The 6,000-nt window shown below is 42.2% G+C and overlaps 1 protein-coding gene across 1 annotated transcript in view; it reads left to right on the top strand.

Annotated features, from left to right (window-relative positions):
- The first annotated feature begins 1,282 nt into the window (after positions 1-1,282).
- Positions 1,283-6,000, top strand: part of C7H8orf89 (chromosome 7 C8orf89 homolog) — a 33,387-nt gene continuing 28,669 nt past the window's right edge. The window contains exon 1 of the mRNA XM_036031024.1: positions 1,283-1,645. The gene's annotated coding sequence lies outside the window, so the exon portion shown is untranslated. The remainder of the gene's footprint in view (positions 1,646-6,000) is intronic.

The following is a 6,000-nucleotide window of genomic DNA, read 5'->3' as shown; positions in this document are numbered from 1 at the left end:
CTGGTTATCAAACAATAGGAGCCAGGTATAGAGTTGGGTCAGAGCTGTTGGTGGGGGGTGTGATAGCAAGACTCAAGCAGACCAGTTAGTAAACTGGATAACGTGTTGAGTGCAGTACCAAGAACTGAATTCCTAATTGATTTTGGAATGGGCCCCAGACATTTTCCCTTTAAGTTCATGTGTTTTCAATGTGCGTATCCATTTAGGTAAGTATATCACTATCCCTGTTATTTAGATGAGTTAACTTCCCTCCCTCAGGATTACACAACTAAATCAGTGGGGCTGAGTACTATATTTTGCTATGTATAATGCGCACTGTTTTGCCCAAGTTTTTGAGGGAAAAAGAAGGATGTGCATTATGCATGGGTAGTACTAATTCCATACCTATGTGTTTTTTAACTCTTTTACTTATGCTAATGGGTTAAAAGTGTAAATTCTAGAAAGCAATAACGATATCTGTCTGTAAATAACCTGGCATATGATAATTGGTTTTATATATAAATAAAAATTGAATTAAAAAATTAAAATTTTTCCTGACAGTTTGGGCCAAAAACATGGGTGTGCATTCTACATGACAAAATATGGTATTAGGTTCCAGGTCTAATTTGAATTGGTTTTCTTAATTAAAGGAACTGGGAAAGGTTAGTACCATGAATCTTAATGAAAACAAAAGTGAGCTTGAGAGAAGTTTCAGGACTTTTGAGATCTAAACCATATCACCAAGGCAGAACTTGCAGCCCTATTGTAGAGTCAAGAAATGGAGGCAAGAGTATAGCTTCTAAGAGCCTACTGTGCGAGTCAGGGTGCCAGGGAGAAGACAACCTAAGCTTTCACCAAAGAAGCCAGACAAAGGAAGCGTAGAACATGGAATTCCAGCGGATGTGGGGAGGGAATTCGGGGATGATTCTGTAATTTAAGACGGGACTAGTCAGATATTGCTGGGCTGTTTGAAAGGTCTAGACTCATCAGTACTCTAGAGACCCTCGTTTGAATCTTAAAAATGCAACTCAGAAATGCACGTTGCCAGCCTTGTCCAACTGCTCACTACCCACCCTGTAGTGCTTGGCGCACCTTCTGTGCCCCTCTGACCTTGTGTCACAAGTGACTCTGGTTCACAACCCTGTTTTGGTATCATCTGTCCACCCCAACTCCTGTAGCTGTGACCACAAAGGGGGCAGTAGCACCTAGTGTGAATCCTGGGGTGGAGGGGGTACGCGAGTCTCCTAGTTGCCCAAGCGCCACCCAGGCGCACTCTCAATTCACCACCCTTCCCATGAGGGCCTGCGGGCTTGCTGACGGAGCACAGCCGGAAGTTCTGGGCGCCTGGCAACGGATACGTGTTGGACTGGAGAGCTGCAACCTCTGGACCCGCTGCCAGCAGGGCCCAGCGGGGCGCAGAGCTCCCCAGCATCGCCGGGCTGCCTGCCTCCGAGCATGTTCGCCTTGAGAGCGGCGCTGGAGCAAGCGCGCGGCCGCCCGGCCTGCACCGCCCAACACCCTTCCTGGTCCGGGGGCTCTGCTCAGAGCGTCGCTGGCTACCCCGTTGCCCGCTGCCCCCGCTGCCGGAGGCTGAGACCTGGGCACCACTGTCCCCGGCCTGGCGGGCGAAGAAGCCCCTGCCCTCCATTGCGGAGCTGCGGGGACAGTGAGTGCGCCCTGAGGGCCCAGGGACCTTTGCCGGGGCAGGGATTGTAAGGAGGCCTCCCCCTCCCAGGGAGGGAAACTAGCCTGGAGAGGGACGTGAGTCACTCCAACTGTTCCCTTCGGGGAGACCTGCGAGGAAGCTGGGGTGGAGGACCAGACTCAGGCTGCTGAGCAAGGTCAGGGGACAGAGAAATGAGAGTGAAACCGGGGAGGACCTCCGCCAGATCTGTACCTTGCGCACTCCTCCCATTCTGGTACGGGCCAGCACCCACAGCCATCCCCCCGGGACACAGCTTGCAGGCCCGACCTCCAGCCCTGCAGGGTTTCACTGAAGAGGAGGGAGGATGTGTTTGCTGTCTCCCTTTGCCCCGCACTTGTACCCAGCCGAGTGGATGGAGCAGGCGTGGGACACTGACCATGTTAATTAGATAGCTCTGACCCCGTTTTCATTGCCAGTTTTGCTTTGTGCTATTTCTGATTTACCCATAATTTGTGTGTTTATTATGTTTTCACTAGGGGTTAAAATACTGGAAAAGATTTGTCTGATCTAGACAAAATCTTTGTCTAAAAGATTAGCACGTTGTCTGTTCTAACGTACTTGTCATTTCCCCTACAACCTTTTTGGGGTCAAAAAAGGTTGCCTACTGTGGAGCCTCTCGCTAGACAAATGCAATTTGCAACCATTTTCCTGGTGGTGGTCTCCGAAGTACCAAAATCATCGTATTGAGTTTTAATCCACATTGCTAATAATGAGTCAAATCTCCAGTTACAATGACATTTCTTAAAAAATACTTCTGACATTTCCTATTTTAAGGGCTTACATTTTGAAATTACATTATAATACATCAAAATTTCATTCAAACAGCACAGGAATTTTAGATGAAAGCCCTCTCTGCTTTCTATTCTTTATTTGCTAAAATTTCTTAGAGTTCGTTTAGTGTGTATTGTTTCATTCTTTTTTTTCCATTTGTTTTTTGATCATCAATAGAATAATATATGGATTATTTTGAGAATTGCCTTTTTTACTTAAGATACGACAAGTACCTATCATATCATTTTACTTAATCTGCATTGACTACTTCATGGATGTATCACATAGATGTGTGATCATATGGTGTGTATACACACACACTATAAGTAACATCTCACATTAAGATTGGTTCCAACTTTTCCTTACTACAAACACTGCAACAATGAACATTCTTAGATATGGTAATAGTTCTACAAAAGGAATTCCTTGAAGCAGAATCACAGGGCCAGGTGTATGTATGTATGTTAAAAAAAAACTTGGTGGAATCTTGCCTTCCAAAAAAGTCTTTACCAGTTGACATTTCTGTCAACAGACCGTGTTTAGAAAAACCTGTGTTGGTCATTATTTAAAAACAGTTAAAACAATAGCTTCCACTTACTGAGTGTTTATACATGCCCAGCACTGCATTGAGCAGTTTACATGTATTTTAAAAGTGATCTTCACTAACCTAATGAGAACCACAGACACTATTATCTTCTTCATTGCCCTATGGTTATGCAGCTATTGAAGGACAGAGGTAAGATTAGAATCCAAGTTCATTTTACTCCAGTGTTTGTGTTCTTTGTCCGGTCTGAAATTCTGGTCAGTAACTGGGAATTGCTTCATTGGGTTGTTTGAGTATTAAATGGGATTGTGTACTTGGTGTCAACAATATTACTAGTAGTTCTTTTCTCTACTTCTGAATTGGACATGGTCCACTGCTTCCTGAGATTCTGGTTCCTCTGGATCCTCTGCCTCTTCAGTCATTTCTCTGCCTCTTTTCTTTATCTTCCTGCCTTTGTGTATATTTTAAAGGAACCTGGCTTTTTTCTCTTTCAAAATTTCTTTTGGCAACTTTACTCCAGTCTCTGGCCTTAATTCTCACCAGTAAATAGATAATTCTTACTTTTCATTTCCCAACCAAACCTATAGTCTTCAACCCCTAGAACTTAGATCCAGGTTGTATCTCCACTTGGATATTCTGTACTCATGTTATCTAAAACTGAGCTCCTTATTGTCCTCCACCTCCAGGCCAGCATTTTCTCTTTAAGATTAATTCATGGTTCTATAAATTCTCTTAGTCAACCTAGCTCATAGCCTACACCATCTTTGACTCCTTTTTTGTTGTTGAACCTCCTAAATTCAGTCAACTGTTAATAATGCATGACCACCTTGGCCAGTATTCAGATGTATCTGTGATCTTTCCCCAGTCTATCATTTTATTATTTCTCACAGTGCTCATATCTGGACCATTGTCTCCATTCTCCGTGGTATCTTTCACATTTGTATCTTTTCCTGGAATGCCTCCACCCACATTTCTGCCTATCGGAATTTCATTTAAACATTATTTTCTAGTGTTTCCCAAGTCTTTTTTGAACCTCCATGTGAAAGTATTATCACCCTTCTTTTAAATCCTATAATATGAGTGACATATACAGGGTCTCTCCAGAAGGAATCCAGCCATGTAATATGAAAAACAGAGACATTTATTTAAGAAGATACAAAATACAAGAAACATTGTACATAGGACAATGAGACTGCAGTCCCCTTCAAAGTAGGCACCTAGGACCTCACACAGTTCTCCCAGTCTCCATCAGCTGCCTTATCGTATTTTCCTGAATCTCATTGACAATCTGAAATCTCTTCCCTTTCAAAGGTGATTTTAGTTTTGGGAAAAGCCAGGAGTCACAGGGCACCAAATCTGGGCTGTGGGGGGGGCTGAGTCACATGCTGATTTGAAGTTTTGCCAAAACCTTGGTACAAGACGTGATGCATAAGTGGGTGCGTTGTTGTGATAAAGCTGCCAATCACCAGTTGTCCATAACTGTGGCCTTCTGAATTATCTGAATAGTTTCTGTGGAGGAATGTTCAAGCTTAATGCAAAATTGGATGCAGATTTGTTGTTCTACTCACTTAGTCATTTTGAATGTGGTGGCCACACAGTACATGTGCTCACTCAATGGTGCTTACCACCCCCAGTGATTAGTACAGTGAAGTCACCATTGTTCATGCATGTACATTTCCAGTTTACTCTTCTTGACTGCCAGGTTACACCAATGTTGCATAAAATGTTCTCATTCTATTAACAATAGCTGGGATTTTCCTGGACAGACCTCATTGTGTACATATGTATATGTATATATCTGCTCCAATGCTGTTATTTCATGTATTGTAGCTATGAGTGGCTACTGTTTTTCCTTTTGGACAGGAAATTCTATGGAGGCAGGATTTCTATTTAGTTACCCTTTGTATTTGTTAAGTACATGGCACACTGATATACACACAGTACATGCTTAATTAATATATTTGAGTAAGTGAGCTAATACATTCACTTGGGAATTTAAAATTGCATATATTAGAATATTGTTAGCTATAGTGACAAACAGACCTCAACATTTTAGTGATTTAACATATATAGTACGTCCTTATTCATCTCACGTGCACATCTGTGGGATGTGGGAGGAACCTTGAGGACCCAGAGAAAACCCAGGCGGACATGGGGAAAGTGTGCAAACTCCACACAGACCATGGCCCCATCTGGAATAAAGTGTTTTTCTCATCTATGTAATAATTAAACAACTTGAAACAAAATGACATCATTTGAGGACCTCCTGTTCCTAGTCAGCAGGCAGCTTTCTTCAATGGGTAGAAGGATCCTTTCATTAGCACTTTGCTGTTGCCTAATTGCAACCAGAAGAAGGGAAAGGAGAGAGTGTGGGGAAAGCAGACCTGCTTCATAAAAAACTTCCTGCAGAAAGTGTTCACCTTACATTCTCTCACATCCCAGTTCCAGAAAGACAGCCACTTCCTGGGAACAGCTCTGTTAGTTTTCTGGAGGAGCAAGAATTCTGGTAGGCATTCAGCCTGCTCTACCACAGTTCATTTCTACTTATCAAAACCTGTGGAACTTAGCTTGAACATCCTTGCTCAAAGACAAAAGCAAAACTCTTCTACTTGCCCTATCAGGTTAGCAAAGGGTCTGTTGTACTGCAGAATTCTAGCATGAGTTTATCATTACTAGTTACCATAATGAACTGTGATCATTTGCTTTGTTCCCCCTAATACACTGTAGGCTTTTGCATTTTAACCATTTTTGCATTTTCAACTTCTAGCACAATGACTGGCGTTGTAGATAAATAAACAACAGAGCTTTCTCAATGATTCTACAATTTGTCTTTCTTGATGTTCACTCAATAATTCTTTTTCTTGAAGCTAAAATGCAAGATAATTTTACTTTCAGCTGTTTGATATTAGGGTTATTTTCAGCCTTTTTTATTATAAAAAACACAGGATTTGACATCCTTGAAGATAAATATTTTTTTGTGTCAATGATTATTCCTTTAGGA

Source organism: Phyllostomus discolor, chromosome 7 (genome assembly GCF_004126475.2).
Source record: "Phyllostomus discolor isolate MPI-MPIP mPhyDis1 chromosome 7, mPhyDis1.pri.v3, whole genome shotgun sequence".
NCBI lineage: Eukaryota > Metazoa > Chordata > Mammalia > Chiroptera > Phyllostomidae > Phyllostomus > Phyllostomus discolor.
This window is presented reverse-complemented; position numbering and strand designations above follow the sequence as displayed.